General features: G+C 37.9%; 1 protein-coding gene and 1 long non-coding RNA gene across 6 annotated transcripts in view; one reads left to right on the top strand and one right to left on the bottom strand.

Annotated features, from left to right (window-relative positions):
- LOC120612800 (uncharacterized) lies at nucleotides 1-23,112 on the bottom strand. 2 transcript variants are annotated; one of them, XR_005655544.1, is made up of 4 exons: nucleotides 23,098-23,112; nucleotides 15,254-15,260; nucleotides 1,811-3,717; nucleotides 1-379 (listed from the first exon to the last, which is right to left on the bottom strand). It is a non-coding gene; the product is annotated as an uncharacterized LOC120612800 (long non-coding RNA). The 2 variants fall into 2 exon arrangements; XR_005655543.1 differs by having other exon boundaries at nucleotides 1-3,717.
- The window catches only part of SLC8A3 (solute carrier family 8 member A3), a 157,060-nt gene continuing 141,975 nt past the window's right edge, over nucleotides 11,218-26,302 (top strand). For 2 of the 4 annotated variants that reach the window (XR_005655542.1, XR_005655540.1), the window contains exons 1-2: nucleotides 11,218-11,585; nucleotides 25,242-25,286. The gene's annotated coding sequence lies outside the window, so the exon portion shown is untranslated. The other 2 variants (XR_005655541.1, XM_039875366.1) reach the window with 1 other exon arrangement.

Genomic DNA, 26,302 nt, shown 5'->3' with positions numbered 1-26,302 from the left:
CACATAGACACAGACAAGTTTAATGGTTACCAGAGGGAAACGGGGGAGTCGGGGAAGTAGATAAGTAAGGGTAAAGGGCTTTAAACATATGGTGACAAAAGGAGATTTGTCTTTGGGTGGTGAACACCCAGTGCAATACATAGATGATATATTATCTAGTTGTACACTTGAAACCTACATAATTTTATTAACCAGTGTCATCTTGATAAATTTAATTAAAAAATAAAAATTAAAAAATAGTACTCTTCCCAATGAACAGTGAGGAACCTGGTTTATCCACGAACTCCTTCCTCTCGCTGGTCGCAGGCTGCCACTGGGAGCACTGACTCCATAGCCCTTGCTGGCCTGTATTTCATGCACACTGAGCAATCTTCTGTAGCTTTAAAAAAACAAAACAAACAAACAAAGCTCTCAGGCAGAGAACCACAGATGCCTACATGTACTGAAAAAATAAGAGACAAAACGAGGCTAGGAATGAAGCATAGACCTACTGATTTGAGATATCACCATTATCATATATAATATTTCCTTATGGATTTAATTTCTGAATTTTCTATACTGACCACGGATTATCTTTCTGACTATTCATTTGCCATTCTGTCTTCATTACAAATCCTTTATTCGGAATTTGTTTTAATACCAAGTAGGGCTATCCTCCCCCTCATTATCTTCTTCAGGAATTTTCTAGCTGGTTTATATGAATTTTTATATAGATTTTTTAAAAATTTTATTTGTTTTAATGTTTCAAGTATACAGTACATTGGTTAGACATCTATATAGTTCATAAAATGATCCCCCCAATTGCTCCTCCCCTTCCCGTGTTGCTATTGTAAGTGCAAATTTCTCTTCCAGTAAATCTTATGAATAGTAACAGTTCATATATATGGAAGCCATACGTTTTTAAGTTCATTGTTCTCTTGTTGAATAACTGCATTCATTGCTGTTTGTGTTTATTTTTAATCATCGACTTAATCATTAATTCCCTAGGGGTTTCCACGTATACGTTGACATCAATTGTCAATAAGGATATTTTCATTTCTCACTCCCTAGTTCTGCCTCTTACTATATTATCTTGCCTGATCGCTTGGGAAATTATTTTTTAAATGTTAAATCATGTGGGAGCTGATGAACACCTAAGTCTTTCCTGTCTTTACTAAGACACCGGCTTTAGGGCTAAGAAAATATTGACTTTACCCTATTAAGGAAGCATTCATCAATTGTGATTATGCTAGGGGGTTTCACTTTTAAATCAGGAATGGGTATTGAATCTTGTCAGAAACATTTCCTATCTCTCTGAAAGTAATCGTTTATTTTTATTCTAAATATTTTTATATATTGAATTTTACTAATGTTTCTCATAATATATAACCATCTTTACATATTCGGAATGAAATCTACTTGATCATTCTGTATTTTATTTTAATAAACAGTGAATTTCAGATTGTTCACTTTACAATTTTTGCACTGACATTCATAGATTAGACTATTTCCTTTTGTAAAATTTTCATCAGGTTTAACTACTGATACTACATTTACCGTTTATTTTATCAAATGAATTGAGGTATAATGTACATAAAATAAAAAAAAAAACAGATATTTCAGTGTCTAATTTTGTGTTTTGAAAAAAAAAATGTTTACCCGTGTAACAACTACCCCAATAAGATAAAGAATGTCAATCACTGCAAAAATCTCTCTGCTCATTTTCAAGCGATCTCCCCAACCTGACTCACACAACCGCCAATCTGATTTCTTTCGTGAAAGATTAGTTTTATTTGCCCTAGAAGTTAGTGTAAATATAATAATACCATACCATATGTAATCATGTGTGTCTGGCTTCTTGCATGTAATATAATTTCTATGAGATTCATCCATGTTGTGTGCTTCCACATTTGTTCGTTGTTATTGTCGTGTCATATTCCATTTCATGGATATACGATGTTTGGCTTAGCATTCCATTTGTTGATGAACATTGTGTTGATTCCAGTTTTTGTCAATTATGCATGGAGCTATCATGAAGATTCTCACATAAGACGTATTTGAACATAAGTTCCTATGGCACAAACTGTTGCATCATAGGGTCACATAAGTTTAGCTTTAAAATAACTGCCAGCTTTCCAAAGTGGTTGTACCATGTACAGTCTCACAGAAATGTGCGTGAGTTTCATTTGCTCCACATCCTCGCCCAAACCAAACGAATCTTAGGCATGCTAGAGGATGGCAAGAAGTATCTCAATTGCACTTTTGTCTATGGGTTTATTGCTGGACACTATTTTTGTCAATTGACCTGTTTGACCATTCGTATGACAATATGCATCTTCTCGATTACTGTGGCTTCATAGTAAGTCTTGATATCAGCAATATGTGTGCAAGGGATTGCTGTGAGCATCTTTGCAAACTATCTACCACAGTGGTAATGTAAAAGATATTGTTTATTAAATTAAATTTTCCAAATGTTTATTTTAAGGATGTGGGAATACAATATTTTATATTATACTCAGCTTGGGCAAAATTTACTTATAAAGTCAATGAATTTTGGATAGAGATCTTAGGGTTTCCTGAACAAATAATCATGTTGTCAGTGAACAATAGCAACAAGTTTTACATGTTCTTTTCAATCTCCACAGTATGTATTTTTCTTGCCTTTTTATACTGATAATCTTCCCAGTAAAATGTTCAATAGATGACATCCTTACTGTTTCCAGTCTTAGAGAGGAAGCATTGAATACATCACCATTCAGTATAAAGATCGCTGTTTGTTTGCTTGTTTTTGACGCATGCCCTTCATCAAATTGAGAAAGCTCTCTTCTATTCCTAGCTTGCCAAGTCCTTTTCAACCGTGACAAGTGCTGAAATTTATCAAACACTTTTAATGCATTTAAGAATTTTATATGATTTTGTTCACCTTTAAGCATCCTATCTTTTTATAGCATATTTTGAATTAATATTGTATCGCTCCGTGTCAAAGGAGGAAAATTATATCAATATGCTTTCTTTCTTTTAACCACTTCCATCATTTGTGTGATTGTGGCTGTACATTTTACTTCTTCATTACTTTATGAACCCCATAATGTTATTAATATTTATTGGAATAATCAAATGTTTTCAAGGAATATTAAAATGCAAAATAGTTAGTCCTCAATTTTTACCCTTCTGATACACTATTCATTCCTCGTACCATTTCACTTCCAGTAAAGAAATTCCTTTAGCATATCTTGTAGTACAGATTTTCAAGTAACAAATTCTTAGCATTTATTTACTAAAAAAAAAAACTTTATATACTATTTTATCCTTGGTTTTATAAAATAGATACAATAAAACCACTCATTTATAACATACAGGTCAATGGATTTGAACAACCTGTCCAATCATCACCACAATCGGGATACTGAATATTTCTTCACCACAAGAAGCCTATAGTGCTTTTTTGTACTCAGTCAATGCCCCCAATCACTGATGCAGAAAAGCACTCATCTGTTTTCAGTTACTAGAAATTCATTTTGCCTTTTCTAGCATGTCACATAAATGGAATGCTATAGAATCTATCATTTTGTGTCTAGCTTCTTTCACTCAGCATACAGCTGTTTAGATTCATCCATGTTCTTGCAAATATCTGTAGTGTCTTCACTTTTTGTCAGGGTTTTCTCAAAAAATCTTCATTGTCCTCATCAGAATTCAAGAAGAGGACAGCTGTCGTTATCCATTTACATAAGCTCAGAACTAGAGACAGAAAATAGAAAAGTGAAAACTTAAATGTCTGATTTTTAGAAGCCAAGCTCTAATTACTCCCGATAATTTTATGCACATTACTGTTTTTTCCTTATGATAAATTCCTAGAATTGGAATGAGAAGTACATTCTAAGGCTTTTGATCTGTACTGCCAGTTTGATATGGATAGCCAAGTCATATTTCTCAGGTGTTATATAACAAGGCTGTGTTCCTAACACCCTCGCCTATAATGAGGACTCTTCTAAACCTTTGCAATTTTAATAGGTGAAACAAACTTCATCATTTTAGATCACAATAAAAATTGTATAGAAAGATGAACAGTTCTCTAATGTATATTTCTCATCTATGTTTCTTCTTGGGCGAATTTCTCATTCATGTCCTTTCCCTGTTATTCTATAAAATAATTTGTCTTCTCCATTTATTTGTTGGAGCCTTTCACACAAGGGACTCCTTCGGTGTTATTTTACACTGCTTGTTATGAAAATGGCCCATTTACTTTATAGAGCTATTGTCTTTGTAACTAAAGAGAATCAAACAGAAAAGTATTTGGTCTTAACATAATAGCCCGAGTCAGACTTCTGGCTTAAAAAACAAACAAACAAACAAACCTGAAAAGTAAGGGAGAACTTATTTCTGTTCCGGAACTTGACCCTTTAGTTTCTCTCTTAAGTCACTAGCATTTGTGTTCTTTAATTGGAACTACCGGTTTGCTCTGGCCATGGCAACACATCTTATCTGCCATGAACAGCACATAGCTTGACAAAATATTGTTTAACAAGTGGCTTTTAGATGGAATTAATTATCTATTGTTTTTATGAAGAGTCTAGATGAATTAATGGGTGGCAGACCCATAGTGGTATAATAATAATAATAATAATAATAATAATAATAATAATAATAATAAATTGTGACATTAATTACTATTTACTGATTCCTACTGTTTTCCAGCCACAATGCTCAATGCTTAATATTATTTCATTTATCTTCACTGTAATTCTGACTCAAAGACATTATTATTATTATCCCTATTTCATACATGAAGAAACTGAGACCAAAATCTAGGTGGCTTGCTCTGTGCTATATAGCTGGTAGGCAGTAGGGTTTAACTTTGGCCCTAATGCTCTACTGTCTCGGTTTATTACGGAATAACATTGAGGTTTATGCTCACTTCAACAGTGGTAGCATGTACGGCAAATATTTTGATTTGATTGTCAAAGCTGTAGTCACTACCTCTAGACTAAGACAGCACTAGTATCAATGGGCCACAGCAAGTGTTCTTCTTTTAAAGTCAGAGTTATGATGCTTTATTGGATTCAAAGAGCCTAGAAGGTAGCTGCCCCAATATAGTCTATCTTGAAATTCTCTTGAGGACCATAGAATCAGAACAGGGTCTCTAAAGGGGAAAAGATGAAGTTGTAAGGCTTCTCACACACTAGGACAAAAGGACCACTTTCCCCATCAGTTTTATTGAGGTATATATAATTGACAAAGTTGTATGTATATAAGCACATATGAGAAGCGTACAATGTAATGGTCTATGTACATATTGTGATTTGATTACCACGGTCAAGTAATTAACACATTCATCACCTCATAGTTACGTGTGTGTGTGTGTGTGTGTGTGTGTGTGTGTGTGTGTGTAGTGAGAACACTTAAGATCTATTCTGGTAAGTAATTTCAAGTATACAATACGGTATTATTAACTACAGTCACCATTCTGTGCTTTAGATCCGCAGAACTTATTCGTACTGTATCTGGAATATTTGTACCCTTTGACCCTCAGCCTTTGGCAACCACCATTCTATTCTCAGTTTGTGTGAGTTTAACTTTTTTATTTTTTTTAGATTCCAATTACAAGTGAGAGAGTAAGATCATGCAGTATTAATCTTTTTCTATCTGACTTATTTCACTTAGCATAATGTCCTCCAGGTTCATCCACATCGTCACCAATGGCAGAAAACAGCACACTTAAGAAGCAAATGATGATACATCTGGGTCTAATATTGGAATAAGGTTTTATCCCCCAACAGCAGATAAGGCCAGTTACCATGAAAGCATGAAATGGCGTCAGAAGAGACCAGAAGCAACAAGCTCTAATTTTAAAGAGACTGTTGACAGTGTACATAAAAGGTGGAAACAAATGAGGATGCAGAATATATACATTAACCAGTTGTTAGCGATGGGACAAAATTTTCCTTTGGCAGTCTGAAAAAATGAGGCTGCCTTTTGGAGGCAAATTTTCTGGGTTCATTTGGAGGGCATTGGAACATCAATGGCAATAACTGAAAGGTAAACTGGCAGCAGAGCTAGGGCACAGAGTTAGCGGCTGTAGCAGGTGACAAGACAGCAAATGACAACTGCAGTGTGACCTCCAGCAAGTGACTGAGTTTTAGTTTGATCATCACTGAAATACATTCATTCATTGAATGCCTGCTACCAACTCTTCTAGGTAAATATAGAAAACGCACTGAACCAGAAAGAGTGGGAGCAGACGGCACAGCAAATGCAAAGATCTAGAGCAAAAACAAATTTATTTGTTTGAAGAATAGAGAAAAGTCCAGGGAGTATGCAACGTAGTGACTGCAGGAAGAGGGTTGTAGTACTAGATGGATGAGAGAGCTAGACAGAGGCCAGATCATGTGGGATCTTGTGGGCAATATTAAGGGCTCTGACTTTTATTCTAAGTCAGATGGAATCGACTGAAGGATTTCAAGCAGGGGCATGACATTATCTGATTTACACTTTTGCAAGACTGCCCCAACTTCTATGGGAAGAATGGACTGGCGGTGGGGAGTGGCAACAGGGCAAACTGTTAGGAAGAATAGCAGAAGTCCAGGCAACAAATGTTGGTGATTTTGAATAAGATAGTAATAGCAGAGATGGTCAGATACAGGCTATATATTTTTTGTCTTTAGGGACAACTGGACCTTCTGATGGGCTGTATGTGGATTAGGAGGGAAACAATATGATCAAGAAGGATTCTGGAGGCTTTTATCTGAACTGGGTAAATCAAGTGACCCAAAGAAGGGGAAAGACTAAAGGAGGTATAGGTTTGGAGGCATGGGGATTAGGAACTCTATTTTCATACCTTAAGATACCTCTTAGGCATCCAAATTTTGAGATGACAAGTAGACAACTGGGCTATACAAAACTGTTGCTAAGTGAAGAGGTGAGTGCTGGCATATCAATGGCATTTATAGCCAGGGGACTAAATTAGATTTCTTATGAAGAGAGTGTACATATGCAATAGAATGGAGAGTGCCAACCAAAATGGCAGCTAGAGGATGAGATGGTTGTAAATGCCTTGCTGATACTTGCTGTTATCAGTAGAGAGGATCTGCAGTGCAATTTTCTTCAAGAATCTGGAAATTAAATGAGCGTTAAACTGTAAAACTAACATATAATGGGCCAGAGCAGATATGCAGTGCCACTTTAATGATATAGAATGGTTCTAAAATCTGTAAGACTTCACTGTAATCTGTGTTATGGGATAAATTGTGCCCTCACAAAATTTATACATTGAAGCTCTAACCTGCAGTACCTCAGAATGTAACCATATTTAGAGATAAGGTCTTTTTTTTTTTTTTGCCTACAGCACCTGGTCTTCCTCGGTGGTCTCCCATCCAAGTACTAACCAGGCCTGACCCTGCTTAGCTTCTGAGATCAGACATCGGCTTGTTCAGGGTGGCATGGCCATAGACCAAGGACCATGATTCCACTGGGGCACAAACCCAGGACCTTGTAAATCAGACGTGCTAACCCTACACTATAGAACCACATCTTAGAGATAAGGTCTTTAAAGAGGTACGTGAGTTAAAATAAGGTCTTTTGGATGAGCCCTAAATCAATATGACTGGTGTCTTTATAAGAAGAGGAAATTTGGACACAGATATGTACGCACAGAAGAAAGATCATGTAAACACAGAGGAAGACGACAGACATCTATAGGCCAAGGAGAAAAGCTTGAGAAGAAACCAATACTGCCAACGCCTTGGTCTTGGACTTCTGGCCTCTAGAACTGTGAGAGAATAAATTTTTGTTGTTGAAGCCACTCAGTGTGTGGTATTTGTTATGGTAGCTCTAACAAACTAATACAATCTGATTAAACATAATAATATGGCAAGTAAAAAAGTGTCAATGAGAAAGGGGTTTAATCACCTAAGGAAGCATAGAAAAAATAAAATATGCAAGAGGTCAGTTACAGGGCAAGTTGGAAGTAATATCATCTCAAGGAGAGGTAGTTAAGGCTTAAATGCAAATGAATCCATGAGTTAGTCACAAGAGGCTGAAAGAATAAAATATTGGAGGAGAGGGGAGGAGCAGACAGATTATAAAGACAAAGTGAATCTATAATGTGACTGTGCAGAAATAGAGCAAGATGTGGGTAAAATACTTCAAGGTACGAGGCAGTTTCCACCAATCTTGTAAATATTAGGCTGAGCTCACCAAATTTCATATTTTTCCATATCTCAAGGTCATAAGACCTTAGGCAGAAAGGCTAGCTCAGACAGAATGTGTCACTTCATGTGTCAGAAGCTCCTAATGGTCCAGTTTCACCATTCAACTTAGAATTTTAACCTAGATTTTTTCTAATTGGCTCATTTTCATCCCATTAAAATATGACATATTTAGGCCTTCCTGATAGTTAAATATAACCATAAGACCAGGTTTCTGGCTAATGAGGTAGAAAGAAGTGTATAAAACTTCCAAGAGATCTCCATGAAGGCTGGTCTTTGACTTTTCTTCACTACTTGCTTGGAATGTAAAAATGACGATTGAAGTTCCCAAACTAGGAATTAGGTTCCTGATAGGTACAAGGGTTACAGTGGGAAAATAAGTTGTATGATGAAAAAATACTGGGAATGGAAATATTTATAGTCTGAGGCTTGTCAGAATGAGGATGACTTCAATGTGGTCCCCTACCATGGGAATTTTGAAAAGCAACTACTGATCTTTTGTTTTTCTTTGTTTGTTTGTTTATATCACCTATAACCCTAAGAAAAGGCACAAATTGCTTTATTGGTTCCAAAAGCATTACAGATCGTGGACTGAATAAAATGTTAGGAAGTCACCAGTTAGCTAGATCAGGGGGTTTCCACTGTGGACAAATTCTACTAGAAAAGAGATGGCAAGGATTACTTAATGTGATAACTATTTATTGAGTGACTACTGTGAGCCCGGCACCAGTCTGCCATTTGGAACACAGCAATGTTAACAGAAAAAGATCCCTGCCCCCATAGACCTTATATTCTAGCAGCCAGCTACAGATATTACCTAAGAAACATGTAAATAAGTAAATTCTATGGTATGTTAGAAATTGACAAATGTTACTAGGATAAAAGTAAAGAAAGATGACAGAATTTGGGAGTCTGTAGAAGATTACAATTTTAAATAGAGTGCTCAGGATAGGCCTCACTGAGATGATATTCAAGAAAACATCTGAAGGAAATAAGGTAGCTAGCCATGTGCCTATCTGGGGGAAGTGAGCTCCAGGCAGAGGAAACAGCCAGTGCAGAGGTCCTCAGGTGGGAGTGTGACTGGAGGGGTATAGGAGGCAAATAGGACTGAAGCCAAGGGACCCAGAGAGAGAATAACAGGAGAGATGAATGAGAGGTGAAGAGGGGCGGGGAGGTGCTTATCAGAGGCTTTGCTGGACATTTTAAGGCCTTTGAATTTTCTCTGCAGGGAATAGTAAGCTATTGGAGGGTTGTGAGCAGAAGAATGACATGATCTGACTTACATACAAGTATCTCTCTGGCTGCTGAGTTGAGGCATGCATCTGACTTAAGCCAAAGGCCTCCTTCAGTTGTTCTTACGTTTCACATCTAGATAAAGAGACAAGCAGGTGAAATGTGGAGATGTGGCACAGGCAGCAAAAGAAGTTAAAGGCAGCTATGGAGTCAGCTATGAAGAGGATAGTTTTGAATCCTGTGCTGAAATTCCAGAAACATTTCCCAACACTTATTAAACCTTTTGCAGTGACTGCCCATTTTTGTGCCCTAGAGAGTGTGTTTACTTTAAATGTGCAAGTCCAAGGATGTTAAACAGGTCCCACTTGGTATAGTTCTATCTCCTCTAGTGGACAATCAGAGCCAGAAGCCTTAAAACTTTGGCTCATCTTCTTTGGTTCACTCCAGCTGCTCTCCTTCTAAAACAGGGAAGAAATCACCTTTGATTTCTCAGCACCAGTTTGATCAAGGCAATGGCATGGAAAATGTTTATATGTACATCATCATTCATTCAATGAACATTAAGCACCTGCTACTGGGGACTTTTCTAGATGCGGTGGATCTAAACTCTCTCCTTTTATCACGTTGCTTATATTCCTACATATAATCAAAGGCACTGACTTGATGTATTAAGAATAATAGACTTATCATAAGTATAGATATATACGTATATATGAGTTAAAGGTTCTGAGGAGGGATTGACTTACATTGCCTGCAGAGTCGGGGAGGCTTCATGAACCTGGTTTCCCTGGAGCTGCATTTCGAAGTTGTGGAAATTCAGGGAATGGTGTCTCCTCCAGGAAGGAGTATGGAGTAAATAAAGGATAGTTATAGGAATCTAATTAAAGTTATATTACAAAAGACCTGAATTTCCTTGCTAAGAAAATCAGAATGAAGACTGTAAACAAAAGCAGGACAATCCTATCATCATTTATATCTTTTAGGTATCTTTTTGCAGTGTCAAAGATAGACTTAAAATTTACAACAAAATTTCTTTCCTTTCCTTTTTTATTTTCCTTTCCATATTTGACCCTTAGTCCTGTAGACACGGGCATTATTGGAAATTAGGAGTTTCTCCTATGGAGACCACTTAGGGGTTACTTTAATAGTTGGAAAGATAATAAGAGATTAAATCAGAAATGTTTCAGTGGCAACAGAGAGGCAAGGAGAGATGGAAAGTTTTCAGGGATACCAGGGGGGCATGTTACTCTGTGTCGCCTGCATCTATACTATTATGTCATCTCAAATAGTACTTGACGGGTGAGGCTTTCTCTCACTCGCCCTGGCAAATGGCTCATGTGGGGTCTTTTTCCAAAGCTAGCCATGTACTTTAGGCACACATTCCTTTGTATGGCCATTAGCTTGCCATCTTCTTTACAGCAGGAATAATACCTTTTCATCTTTGTGTTCCTCGAGCCTTCTGATGGCCCGCAAAAAGGTGTGCTGGCTGGTCGTTGAATGAATGGAAAATAGGCCTTCATAAATGCCTGATGATCAAAGGCTAACTGGCGGCAATTGTTCTAGCAGTAAAGGTTCAATGATAGCAAGGCAGTACTCTGTATACTACCATTCAATCTAACCTTTTGTAGCAATTAAAAACTTTTTTTTTTCCAATTAAGCAGGTAAATTCCCCGCCCTACAAATAGCCATAGAGGCTCTAGTATTAGCTTCAAAATAACTTTTTTCTTTGGCTGATTTTATCGAGTGGCTATATGACAGGGAGTGTTCTAAGAAGACCTTAGTGAAGAACTAGAACGGGAGGTATAGGTTTCTCTACAAGTTGGATGGTGAACCTAATTGAAATCTCAAATATCCCAATTGCACGCCGGCGTGCCGGAACCAAACCATCGGTGCTGCAATTTCCGGGCGGATGCCTAAGTATGTTACGATAGATCTATTGCTTTTGCCTGGCGGAGGCCTCTCAGGAGAGGACCGCGAACACTGGGGATGCGGAAAGTACGTCGTGGTCTCGGGTAGCTTGAGCCGCTGATATTCGGAAGGCCGCGCTGGGCTCGTTTGGCGGGTCGTGGAAGCGAGTGGGACAGTTCTATATAAGGTGACGCGCGCCTTGCACAAGAAAAAGAAGACCCTTCGCTACAGTGTCCCTATTTTGGTGACGGAGGTGGAGAGGTGAGCGCCAGGAGGCCTGAGAAGGTCGTGTTCAGGCAGGATTCCGGAAGGGGCGGGGCTCTCTGCTGGGCGGGCTGAGGTTACGTGGTACCTGTAATACGGAAGGCAGAAGTCTGGGATCCTGGCACCAGCCAGCCAGTGGATGGATTGGGAGTTTCTAGACAGCCATCTTCATGGTGAGACACTTGCAGGAGCTAACAATAAACATACATCAGAGTTAGATTTTAACCCAAGTCTGGTGATTACAAAGTCTGCATTCTTCTACTTAATATAGTATTCAGCTTCTCAAGATCACTGGGACCAAACGCAGTTACTTAATAATTGTACAGTTTGGGGCATTTCAATGCATCAGTTAACTAGTTTGTGAAATGGGCTTAATACATATGTGACATACTTGTAAGGAAATATACAGGGTTTAGCACAATGTCTGTCAGTTTTTTAGGGACTCCCAAAGTGGTAGCCGTGTTCTCCTTTGTGTTTCTATAGCTCTTTGTACGTACCCTCGTTATATTACTGCTTCCATGATATTCGATGGTGTTCGTTATGTGTTTGTGTTTCATTCTACACTGAGTGCCCTGAGATGGGGAGCGGCGTGCCCATTGCTCAAGAGAAGAGATCGACTATGGGAGGATGAGGCTTCTAAGTCAGACCGGAGTTGGAATCTGGACAGCTCCCTATGTTCTGTGACTTTGGGCAGGTTGTTTGATTTTGCAGTTCTCACCCTTATCCATGAACAGCATAATTTGGATACAGTTTTGGAACATGGTGTAGGCCTTACAGTCTGAGTTATGTCCAGTTATACTGGTGAGGCCAAGGATAAAGCCACTTCATTTTAAACATAAAATAGTCTATTTTGGGGAGGGGTTGTAATCCTTATCTTTGATGGCCAGTCGGATATATTTATTGGCTTATGGACACAGTTGGAGTCGGACAGACAGAAAATATTGGATTCAAGGCCCTTAAATCTCCAACAAAAACTACTGGAATGAACTCAAACAATATATCCTCTTTCCCATGTGGGAATGTTATGTAAAGAAAATATTATTGTATATATCCCATAATTACTATGACATCTTCAAGGTGGATTATTTCCTATGATAAATATTGGTAATCTTTGTGAAAGAACATAGAGAGGAAGGTTTTAAAATACCGAGTAGACACTAATAATTTTTTCCTTTCCTTCAAAATAAAGATTTTGCTGCTTTAGCTTCTTCCTTACCCATTCATTTAATTTCCTTGGCTGATATCATCAGTGACCCACGACTTTCTAAATCCAATGCTTTCTCATCTTTATTCACTCTGACAGTTTTATAGTAGGTGCTAGCAATGCTGACTTTCTGCCTTTAGAAAACCATGTTGTCTTACATAAACCCATTCCACTTCCATTTTTTTGCTAGCTTGCAGCTCTTCTTCATTTTCCTTCATGGTTTTCTTTGGTCTGTCCATTAATCTGTATTTTTCAGTTGGAAATTCAAAGAGCCGAGATTTGCCCAAGACAGTAATTAAAGTATATGAACAAGGATAGACAAATAGCCAAGATTAAAAATAATAGAGAGTCCAGGAAAAAAAGACCCATGTATATCAATATCTGATTTATTAAAAAAAATTAAGACATTATAAAGTACTACTAAAGTAACTTCTTTTAAATATATAGTGCTGAGACAAATATTCACATGGTAAAAATTTGAATTTTAACTCCTATCCCACACCACATAAAATCAATATTCCATTAGCTATACATCACATGTAAAAGATATTTAAAATTTTAGATAACATTAGGTCATCTTTTCAGAGCAGAATATAGTTCTTAGATGGGGTATAAAAATCATTATAAAGGAAAATTGAAAAATTGGATACTATGAAAATTAACTGTGTTCATCAAAAAGTAACATTAAAAAAGAGAAAAGACAAGCTTTGAACTAGGAAAAGGTATTTGCCACACATACAATCAATAAATGGTTTGTGTCCAGAATATAAAATGAACTTCTTACAAATCAGTAAAAGGAAAAAGTCTTCACAAAGGAAAGCAGGCTATCCACGTGGCCAATACAAATGTGAAAAGGGCTCAGCCTCATTTATCAAAGAAGGAAATGCTAATAAATATAACAATTAGATACCAGTACACATCTGACAGAATGGCTAAAATGTGTAAAGAAGAAGGGGAAGAATAGCAGGAATTGGCAAGGATGTGGAACTGCTCAAAATCTCACACTCTCCTGGTGGAGTTTAAATTAGTACAGTTAATTTGGAAACAAATGTGTGCCTATGCATCAAGATACATACATGATTGTTCTTCGCTGCATAATGACATAGTTCATAGCAGTGAAAAACTAAAATCAGCCAAATATCCATTATCAGCAGAATAAAAAAAAAAATTGTATAATGGAATACTCTATAACAATGAAAATCAACAAACTACAGCTGTATGTAATAACAGATGAATTTCACAAGTGTAATATGGAGTAAAAGTCAAATATAAAAGAATATGTAATATACAGTTCCATTTATATAAACATCAAAAATTGTGCTTAGGAATTTTTGCTTCAGTAGTAAAATTATGAAGAAAAATAGAAATTACTATATAAATCACAATAGTGTTTATCTTTTGGGAGAGGTAGGAGATAGTCATTAATATATGGGAATTGATCTTGGTCAAGGGTTTGCACATTATGGCCCACAGGCCAAATCCAGTCTGCCTCCTGTTTTTGTTAGTAAAATCTTATTGGAATACATCCATATCTTTTTGTTTACTTTGTCTATCACTGCTTTTGCTACAAAAGAATTCAGCCATAGTGACAGAGTCCGTATTGTCTGCAAAGCCTAAAACGTTTTCATCTGGCCCTTTACAGAGAAAGTTTGTCAACCCTTGTTCTCGGTGATGGTTATATAAGTGTTTTTTTTGATCGTTCATTGAACTTAATGGTTTTGATGTGCAATTTTTTTGTGTTTTCTATATCACAGTTTTTTTAAATTAAGATAAGCAGTGGAATGTAGTTAAGTGCTCTAATGCAAACATTTCCAAATCACTGTGGAAGCACAGCAAAGGGTCAGCACTCAAAGCGTGAGAGTATGAGGAGTCCCAAAGGAAGTGATTTTGAAGCTGAATCTGTAAGCATGAATAAGATTGTCCCAGCTGCCTGAAATGGGGAAGGACATTAGCAGCACAGGAACCCACATGTGTGAAGGCAAGAAGTGTGAGAGAAGAGAGCACATTTTGGAGAACAGTTGTGGTTTGGTAAGGTGCCATGGGAAGAATGCTAAGAAATGAGGCCGAAGAGGCAGCTGGGACCTTGACAACAGATGATAGGGAGTGCCATTTTACAGGTTTAGAATTGACTGTGGAGGTGGTGGTGAATAAAGGGTATCAAGCAAAGATGTGAAAACTCAAGTTTGCATTTTATTAAGATGATTTTGGCACCAATATAGAGAATAGGTAGGAAGGAGACATGACTGAAGGAGGGAAGAGGCAGCTAGAATGTTGTATTGCCTAGAAAGGAGCAATTTTAATAGGCTACTACCTCTGCACTGCATGCCATGGCTATTTAAAAGCAATTTTAGTATTCTGCTATTAGTATGTTCACTGGTGCTGTACTGAACTGTTTTATCTTAATCTATCCCTCACATCATGCTCAATCTGGATTTTAACTCATTCAGCAACTAATCTTTACCTTTCTTCTCAGATTTGATGCATGATCTTGACTTCTCAAATATGACTTCAATGTTTCTCAACAACAAAACTGCCTTAGGTAGCACTCCTCCAGGGTTAATGTGGCCACCAAGACCCTGGTGTCAGTCACCCTCCCTTAGGCAGTGTTCCCTTCTGGCCTTTCTGGCTAAAGTAAGACTAAGTTACAAAAAGTGAGAGAGAAATGGTGAAGATGCTAACTCAGGCAGCAGAGTTAGAGCAGAATAGAGGAGAGAGAGTCAAGAAAGATTTTAAACTGGAACTGACCAGATACGGTGGCAGATTAGATGTGGTGATAAGGAAGAGGGAGAAACTGAGTGAGGTTCCAAGGTTTCTGAGTTATGCTGGTACCAGTATAGGGGAAATAGGAGACAGAGCAAGTCGATATATTTTGTTCATTTAACAAACATCACTGAGTACCATCTGTATCCTAGGCACTTGGCTAGGATCTGGAAATTCAAATGTGAATATGAGTACACAGTCAGCTGAGTCTTCATGTGAGCTTCACAGTAGCCCTGTTGAGTCTAGACAATTATTTACATTTGACAGATGGGCTCTGAAATGACCTCATAGTTAATGGTGAATCTACCACTCAACCCAAGCCTTTTGCTTCAGGGCTTTTTCTTCAGCCAAATGAGGTGAAATGTGGATGGAAACAGTGTACGAGGCCTTAGAGGAATACATTTCCCCACCCCAGAGGTACTAGCAACAGCCAGAGCGTCAGAATAAAACACACGAACAAGTTTGTGTTCACTGCAGCCAAACCAGGGTTACAGGGTGGCTGGTAGGCAGTGTCCACTAGCAGCTTTCTTGTTCCGTAGTTGGCTTCTGTAGCGACTATCATCACCTTTTACAGATCCTGCTGGCCTTGTTCTTTCAAACTTTCATTCTTGTATTTACCATGTATTGCTTGGACAGCTACTAAGTGATGGACACTGAGCTAGATATCAGAACAACAAAAAATCAGACACATTCTGTGCCCTCAAGAAACTCTCAATCTTGTAGATAAAGGCATATATATTTATAAACATGTGAATGAAATGAGGGTTTGGGGGCTTTGGGAGACTTAAGGACATGGCATAGGGAGCACAGAGGAAGAAGTGATCAGTTCTCTTGGGATTCAGTCTTGAAAAGCAATAGTGTTGCTTTCAGAAGGACAATTAAGCAGATATTCAGGAAAGGCAACAGCTTGAATTAAGCTACATAGCCGAAAAAGTCTGGTGTTGGGGGAAACTTTCTGAGATCTTGCTATTTGCATGGGTGTATTAATTAGCAGCTGACCATGTTGATTTATAAGGCAAAAACAATATCTACTCTTAAGAAAGCGATAGACAGAAGAAGATTTAAGAAAATGAATATATGTTTCAAAGGAGACTAGGTAAGAATCAGAGTTAATACAAAAATCCACCAAACAGGTAACAGGTTTTATCATGAAATGACATTATACGTGGAGATAAAGGGAAGAAAAGTTTTCAAAGAGAGCATGTCCACCCATGTCAAATGAGAACTGATTACTGAGTTTCAACCTAGAAGTCATGAGGGTTTATGAAAGTCATTTCAGAGGAAGAGTAGGGATAAAGTCATATTGGAGTGGATTGAAGACAGAATGGGACACGAGGAAGTGACAACAACTAATATGGAAAACAAATATTTTGCAGTTAAGGGAGGTAGAGAAATGAAGTGGTTAACTGGAGAGAGAAGACTAAGTTGGTTAAAGTCATATTATGGCGAACCTTTTTATATTGGCAGTGGGAACCCCTGAAGATTTCAGAATTGGAAGATTCATTGAACGTGTAGCGTTGAAAAGAGGAATGTGGCAATAACAACTTGAAGGAGAAAGTGAAGCTGAGGGACCAGTGAGCAGAGAGTTCAGCATTAAAGGGATAAGGATATGAACCTGGGTGGTGGCTACCTGGGTGGAAATTAAACAGAAATGAGGACCAGTATAGAAGAATAGTGATCTTTGTTGAAAGATTTTCGACAAAGTGCCGGAATCCCTTAAAAACAAAACTTGGAGCTGAAAGGAAGGTAGATAAAATCTTACTTTACAAAAGAGGAAACAGACCCAAGAAATGAAGGTGTTAAAGCATATATCTTACATGAAAAGAAATTGTTACATGTATACACATAAATTTATGTATTTATGTATTCAGAACATAAATGTACCTGAAGACACCCCAGTTAGCAGTCCTGGATAACATCATCTGAGCAGTTTGCTCCTTGGTCCTCAACAGCTCGCATCTGGCAAGTGGTAGGACCTTAGGCTTTTCTTATTCATGTCTCTTAGGTGTTCCCAAAAGGGCAGGGCTACGGTACACATTATCAGAATTTTCCCCCTGCTCTGGAGGACATCAGCTTAGACGGCTGGGCTCATGAGGCCTCTGCTCTGCATTCCTGTTCTGTGGTCATCTTGAGTCTCTCAGCTCTCTCTCTCCTCTATACATCTACAGTCCTCAGTCACCCGCTCTCCTGACATTCTGGGTGTGGTGGTGCTGCCTTTCTCTCTTCCAGCTCTGGTTAGAATTTGTGCACCAGCTATTCATATTGCTGCCTCCTGCAGCTACTCACCTCTGCATCAGCTTCATTTATAAGGAAACACTTCCTTTTGTATTCAGCTCTTTTAGAAGGGAAGTTGCTTAGGCTCTGGTGACACAAGACTTTGTTTCACAGTGTCCACTCTTCTCCCTGGGTGCACAGATGTTTGTTTAAAGGAGTGGGGGCGTTGCTAGGTGAAGGCATGTTCAAGGGCAGACCCATTGCCATTGCCACTCAGACATCACTGCTGATTCTAACATAGGATGTCTGGTTCCTTTATCACTTATGGGGACTTGCTTTCCCTTTCTACAGCTTGGCCACCCCAACCATTGGGTATGTATTGCCATCTCTAGACTGCAAATACAAACCCTAAAAAGTTACTTTCCATAGGTCTTTAAGCTACACATGAAGCCGATAATGGTCAGGCCTGTGTTGTGTATCCTCATTGATTCAGTGACAGTTCAGGAAGCTTTGTTGAGAAGTCTCTTTTAACTTGACAGTAGTCTGCTACCTAGGGCAAATTGCTTAACCACTCTGGGTCTCATTTTCCCTAACTGGTGAGGGTGAAAACAGTATAGATTAAGCCCTTAATACGATGCATCTCATTCAGAGCTGGCATTTCAGCTCCGATCCACATAAGGGGTTTATGTATGTGTGTAATCACATTTGTATGCTTCATATCAAACGTTTACATTACATGCATAGCCACTTCAATTGAAAGATCCTTACAGAAGTTAAACTGGAGTTTAAGTGAAAATGTTCCCAGATACTTCCTCTCCTTTATTCCATTTAGTTTTCTCTTCCTGGAGGTCCAGAGTATGAGTGCTGCCTACAGGAAGATTCTGCTCTCTTCTTAACAAGAAGAGAGAAAGCAAGGGTCATTGGGGCAGGAAAGCTTGCTGTGGAGGAAAGGCAGGGAAAGTTGAATGTTTATAGCCTAGAATTGAGCTGTTTGAAATCTCCATCTCACTTCAGACCTTATCTGAAATGTTGCTTTCTGCATGTGGACACCATGTGGTAGGAGTAGTGAAGCCTTTAAAAGGCAGGCTATCATCTATGGCAGATAGCAAGAGACCCCTATGAGGCAGAGAGTGAACAAAAAGCATCAATATGTAACCAAGGAAACGGCACGAGAGAGCCTCATCTGAGGCTTTCTTAACAAGAGAAAGGTGAATAGAACCAGAGCTCTAGGTAGAATGAAGAAGTGTTTATAAAGTGCAGACACTTGAGCTTTGTATTTACTTATTAATTCTCAGAGGGATGAATATCCAGAAACTGAAAACTGAAACATGTGTGCGTGCATGCGTGTGTGTGTGTGTGTGAGTGTGTGTGAGAGAGAGCGAGCGAGAGAGAGACAGACAGACAGGCAGACAGTGCAAGAGCGAGTGCAAGCTAGCGAGCAGGAGGAGAGGGAACAAATGGATGAGAGAACATACACAAGCTGGGGTGATCTCATCCTTCAAGATATGGCCAAGACTGATAAAAAGCCCCATACTCGAATTATGGAAATACTAAATATCTCCCAAATATATTTCTGTGAATATATTTGGGAGAGACCCCTCAAGACCTTCACTGACCCACACTTCTTCCACTGAATGTATTCATTTTATAGATCATTTCCATACCCTATTCACCAGCCTGCCTAAGTTGGAATATAGTTTTGCCTCTTAGCTGCTACATGACCTTGGACAAATTACTTAAACTCTTTGTTTTTGGTACCTCACAAAATGGTGAAAATATCACTGCTTATGTTATAGATTTGCCTGTGTTATTAAATAATTTAATTACGATAAAACACTTAAATACATTTGTTTATGTAAAAAGCATAGAATACCACTTGGCACATAATAACTATTTTTACAGTAATATAATTTTGCTGACCTGTTGTTATTCATCAAACCAGATGTTGAGCTGAGGCTGTCCTTTATTTCTACCCAAAACAGACCTACTAAAAATGTTGTGGGGAGGGGAGGGGCTTTACTAAAGATTGGGGAGATGAAGGAATTTGCGTTTCATTTGTGCCAATAACTTACAATTTCAGAGTATACAGCTCTCTTCCTAAAAGTTCCTCAAACATTTCCAGTTTGAACTTATTCTCCTCTCATTCTCCACTTATCCCACATTTCTAATTTTCATGAATGCAGAGTAGTTTAGATATCTGTTTCTTTGCCTTTAGCTCTACTGACCTATGATTTCATGGTCTCATCATCCACCCCCAACCTGTTTATTAAGAGTCATCTTAAGCAAAGGTATCTCCTTCTTCTGTAAGCATATACTGTGTAGTAAATACAGTTTCTAACAGTTCTCATGAATTCTTTAATGCTGAAGTATGTTAAAAGCAAGCTGAGTAATTGTTTTATCATTGAAGCTATCAGTCCGGTTATAGGTGTTCTGTAAATCCACATTTTCACACCCAAGAGTACAAAAGTAATACAAGACTGTGAGCCCCTAAAGAGCAGAGATTGAATCTTATTCATCTTTATATCCGTATAGGTGACTCAAAAAATAATGTATACTTGTAATTCATTGTCTATTTCTTTTCAGCAGGAATGAAATACTTTCTTCTGGGAGAAGGCTTCAAGCCTGGTGTTTGTTTGCAGTTAGAGGTGTAAAGTTGAAGAATTTCTTCACTCCCATAATGGCAAAGCAAATGATTCCTTTTGGGTTCACCTATGTACTAGAGACCCAAATGACATTTATTCCACTGCATAATCCCAGGAACTTTTAAACATCCTGAGTAATTCTCATTCTTCTCAATTCTTTTCACTGGACTTGATATCTAACTTTTTATGTTATAATAATTCCTTTTTTAAAATTTCATTTTTAATTAGTTTCAAGTATACATTGGTTAGACATCTATATAGTTCATAAAACAATCCCCCAGTTGCTGTCTTCCCTCCCCTGATCCTCCACCTAGCCAACATATTAATGCTAACTGCATTCCTATGCTGTGCTTCCCATCTTCGTGACCATCCATCAGCTAATTTGTACTTCTTTAACCCTTCACCCCATTCTCCTGTTCCCCCAACCCACCCTTCCCTGTGTCCATCACCAAATTGTCAACTCTATTTGTGAGTCTGTTTTTGATTAGTTTTTTCCTTTTATTTCTTAGATTCCACATATAAGCGAAATCATATAGTGTTTATCTTTCTCTGTCTGACTTAAATACCTTCTAGGTCCATCAAAGCAATATCTTTTTCCATCCGCTTCCTTTTAGTCTGTGTGTGTCTTTTAATCTGAAGTGAGTCTCTTGTAGGCAGCATGTGTAGGGGTCTTGTTTTCTTATCCATTCAGCCACTCTATCTTTGGTTGGCGCACTTAATTTTTTTCCATTTGAGGTACTTATTGATAGGAATGTAGTTGTTACCATTCTTTATTCCTGTTTTTGATACATGTTTTTTCTTCTTAAAGAAATCCCTCCGACATTTCCTGTAATACTGGCTTAGTGGCCAGTATACCTTTAGCTTATTTTTGTCTGGGAAGCTCTTTATCTGTCCTTCAACTCTAAATGATAGCTTTGCTGGAGAATGTATTCTTGGTTGTAGATCTTGGGTTTTTACCATGTTGAATATTTTGTGTCAAGCCCTTCTGTCTTGCATAGTTTCTTTTGGATGTTTCCTTGTAGGTAACTATGTTTTTCTCTTGCTGCTTTTAATATTCTTTCTTTGTATTTAACTTTGGCATTTGAATTATGATGTGTCTTGGTGTGTGCCTCTTTGGATCCCTGGTTTTGGGGATTCTCTGAGCTTCCTGGGGTTGTATGTCCATTTCCTTCACCAGGTAAGGGAAGTTTTCCATCATTATTTCTTCAAACAGCTGTTCAACATCTTGTTTTCCTTCAGGTACGCCAATCAGACGGATATTTTAACCCTTAATAGTGTCCTATATGCTCCTTAAATTATTTTTATAGTCTTGGCATCTTATCTCTTGCCATTCTGATTGTGTGTCCTTGGCTTTTCTGTCCTCTAGATAGGGCATTTGATCTTTTCCTTTATTCACTTTGTTTATTCCTTTGTTTATTCCATTTAGTATACTTCTCATCTCAGATAATGTGTTCTTCATTTCAAATTGGTTCCCTTTTATAATTTCCATTTTTATGTTTTTTTTTTATCTCATTGTTGAAGTTCTCACTGAATTTATCTACACTTCCCAAAAGTTCTTTGAGCATCTTTATAACCAGTGTCTTGAATTCTGCATCTGTTAGATTACTTAACTCCATTATATCTGGATTTCTGTTTTGTTCTTTCATATGGTTTCTGCTTCTTTGTCTTCCCATTTTGGCTGCCTTTCTGTGTCTGTTTCTATGTACTAAGCAAAGCTCCTAAGTGTCCCAGTCTTATTAGTGTGGATTTGTGAAGCAGGTGTCCAGTGGCACAGTCCTGAGAGGGGTTCAGCTACAGGCCAAATATAGCCCAAGCCTGTGCCCCTCTGGGTCCACCTGGGTCAGCAAGCAATCCAGAGATGCTGTGCTTATAGTCATCTCAAATGGCCACACCAGAAACCGAGGCCAGCTGGCTCCAGTGTGAGTCTAGGTGCTGCTCAGCAAGGAGCACCTGACTTGCTGAAGATATACTTGGATGTGGCATGGGTGGGGCTGCGAGTTAGGGGAAGGGGGGTTTCAAGGAATCCTCTGGGTGAAGCGACCTCTGTTATCCAGTTTAATGAGGTCAGGGCTATGGTGGCGCTATATCCATGCACTGGGAAAGGGGAGGGCTCAACAGGGAACAATGAATACTGTCCATACTTCTGTACAGAGCGAGTCTCACCTTGGCCCTCACTCCGACGATGTCTCCCTATAAGTCCCTGGTGCTCCCTGCACACAGCTAAATTGGCACTGGTGCTCAGAGCTAGCAGGTCTGTCTCGGCAAAAATCCACGACACCTTTAAGAGGCATCTGCTGCTCCTGCTGTCTCCGTCTCACTCAGCCGCTGGAGACCGGGCAGTCCCGCATCCTCACCCCATCCTACCTTCTGCCATTGCAGGATGACTTCTTGGACTTCTCCCTAGTTATATGGCTTATTCATCTAGATCCCAGGTGATTTTTCCTTGCTGCTGCTCCTTGTTTCCGTCACAACTTTGATTTGGTCTCCAGAGGGATGAACAGAGCCTCTATCATCTACGCCATTTTTCTTCATTCCTGTAATAATTCCTTTTGACATTCAGGTTCTTCTGTAGAATAGTAAGCAATTTAAATTTTCTACCAAATTTAACAATTTGACCAAGGTTATTCCTCTAGAGGAGTATTTCTGGGAGAAAAAAGAATGGGAGAAATTTCTAAAAGGGAGAGGTGACATTCTCTCCTCTAGAGACATGTTATTTCTAAAATGGCAGATATCCTTTTGTTTCCTGTACAGTTTTGTTTAAAATATTTTTGTAATAAAGAGTGTGACTTTTTTGATGTTTGACTGACATCTTTTAAGTCTCACCTCTCCTTTTCTCCCCTTTGTTTCACATATGGGCACTCACACGGGAGCCACCTGGCCTCGGTCTCTGGTGTGGCCTGTAAGAAAGCCCGGGTGATCTTTCCTTTGTGCCTGTGGAATTTCATACTGTGTGTGGGAACCTTTGTCCTTGTCACCCTCCCTAGTCACTATAAAAACCCCAAGCCAATCTTCTTTTCCTGTTTGGGAGCCACTCTACTCTCATTATACGAGTAGTAAAACTTTCTATACCTTCATGGGTGGGTGGGTGTGTCCAAACTAGATTTTGAATATATTGAATAGGGGTTTATCCTGACCTTACAGTGTGTCTGCAACAGTTTTATTAAATATTTAATACATACAAATGAATTTTTATGTTTCAAGTATAAAAGTGCTAATTTTTAAAAGTTCTAGACCTATCACCCAATCTAAGAAATAGAACACTACCAAATATATTTGAAGTGCTTTTCCCTGATTTCAAACTGCTCACCCTCGATAAACCTATCCCTTAACCCAGCTAATCAGGGTATTAATTACCATGGATATTTGATTGTTAATCACTCCCCTTATTTTATTTTTACATTTTAACCAAAGATGTAAATGTTCCTAAATTATGTTTGTTTTGTTTTACATGTTTCTTAGCTCAATATAGATGAAATCATACTGTATACACTATTTGGGTAACTTTCTCAATAATACATTTGTAAGTTTTGTTCATATTTATAGCTGCATGCATTAATTTTCTCTACTACATTGTATGTCCATTGTGTTTATATATTGCAAGTAATTTACAGATTCCCCTTCCAGTAGAGATTTGGATTTTTCCCCTATCTTTTGATCTTACATATAAGATTGCTGTGAACATTCTTGTGCATAAGCTCTGATGAAAATGTGTAGGAGTTTCTCTGGCGTGTTTGACAAGGAGTTGAATTTCTGGATTATACAATATCCAGTTTTAACTATTTGATGGTGACAAATTGATTTCCAAAGTGGCTTTAAAAATTTATGTTCCAATTTTATATCTATTTGGATAAACAATTTCCCAGCACCATTTATTAAAAGATTCTTAACCCACTGATCCATATTATCACCTGTCAGAAGTCAAGTTGCATGTATAGATGTTCCTTGATTTACCATGGGGTTATGTTCCAGTAAACCCATTGTAAGTAGAAATGATCACAAGCCAAAAATGCTTTTAATATATCTAACCTTCAAACATCATAGCTTAGGCCTAGCCTCTTTCTACTGAATGCATATCACTTTTGCACCATCATAAAGTCAAGATTTTAAAAGTCAAACTGTCTGTATATGTAGCCTGTTTTCTGAATCCTCTGTTCTGTCTGTTAGACTGTTTTTGTCTGTTCTGTACAAGTACAATTTGGGCTTGTGAATATAGCCTAGTTATAAGTCTTGATATCTAATAGAACAAAACTCCCACTTTAATATCTTTCTTCAGGAGTGTCCTAACTATTCTTGGTCCTTTGTTTTTCTGTAGAAATTTTAGAAACAGCTTATGAACCACCAACCAAAAAACAAACAAAACCTCAAAACTTGTTTTTTATTGGGATTGAATTGAATCTATAAATCAGTTTGAGGAGAGTTGACATATTTGCAATATCGAGTCTACCTCTATGTAAATATGACATTACTCCCCATTTATAGAAGTTATCTTCATTGTCCTTAAAGTATGACAGTTTTTACAGGAAGGGCTTGGATGTTTTTATTTAGATTTATTCCTGGCTACTTTATTTTTATATGCTGTTGTAAATGTAATCTTTTTCTAAATTAGGTTTTATATTTAAAAAGCTGTGTTTTGATGATGTATATAAAAGAAACTGATTCGAATATCTTGGTTTTGATTCCAAATTCAGTAACCTTACAAAACACTCATTTCAATAACTTATCTATAAATTATTTTGATTTTTCTCTGCATCTCTAAATAATAAGAGTTCTGATTCTTCCTTTACAGTTATTGTATTTTTTTAACTGTTCTTCTTGCCTTTAACTGTTATATAGGAATGTCTCGTTCCTGATTGTAAAAGAGAAGGTTTTTATCATTAAGTAAGTATGCAGACTTTTTGTAGATACTCTACACACTGATGGCTATCCTGGGAGTGCCCTTTAGTTGTCTAACAATGAAATAGTTGAGACTGGGGACACTGCCTCTCTCCAACTCAGTGGGAGGGGTAAGCCTGAATGTTAACTCCACTGGGACTGGAGGCTCTCCTTCCTTGGCATGCCTAAGTCCCGTTTCCCTAAGATCATCAATAAAAATGAAAACACATGATCATACAAAGGCTTGGACACAGATCTTTATGGCAGCATTTTTCTCAATAGCCAAAAAGTAGAAAAAAACCTAAATGCCCATCAACTGGTAAATGGATAAACATAATATGATATAATCATACAATGGAATATTATTGGGCGATGAAAAGGAGTGAGGTATTAGATGGTGTTGTGCTGAGTGGAGTTAAGTCAGACAAAGACATGTCATGTGGAATCTAGAGAATAGGATAAATAAACAACAGAAACAAGCTCATTGATACAAAGAGCATTTTGATGGCTGTCACATTGGAGGGTGGGGGATGGCTGAAGGGGGAAGGGATTAAGAGGTACAATTTGGTAGTTACAGAATAGTACTGGGAATGTAGAGTATAGCATGGGGAATATAGTCAGTAGTATTGTAATAACTATGTATGATGTCAGATGGGTCTTGGATTTATTGTGGTGATCACTTCATTAGTTATATACATGTCTAATCATTGTTGTACACCCAAAACTAATATGTCAACTATAATTGAAAAAAATATATAAAAATTCAAAAAAAGGAATAAAGGATTGATATATGCTACAACATGGGTGAACTGCAAAACCATTATACTCAGTGAAAAAAGCCAGTTGCAAAATGATAGATTGTGATTCCCTTTATGCTAAATGTCCAAAAAGGCAAATACGCTAAATGTCCAAAAAGAGGTAGAAAATAGGTTAGTGTTATCTAGGATTGGAAATGGAAATGGAAACTGGCTGTAAGTGGACATGAAGTTTCTTTTTAGGGTGATAGAAATGTTCCAAAATTA

The sequence above is a fragment of the Pteropus medius genome, unplaced genomic scaffold, assembly GCF_902729225.1.
Source record: "Pteropus medius unplaced genomic scaffold, Ma_sr-lr_union100, whole genome shotgun sequence".
Taxonomy (NCBI): domain Eukaryota; kingdom Metazoa; phylum Chordata; class Mammalia; order Chiroptera; family Pteropodidae; genus Pteropus; species Pteropus medius.
The sequence above is the reverse complement of the archived record's forward strand: the minus strand, read 5'-3'. Positions and strand labels throughout refer to the sequence as shown.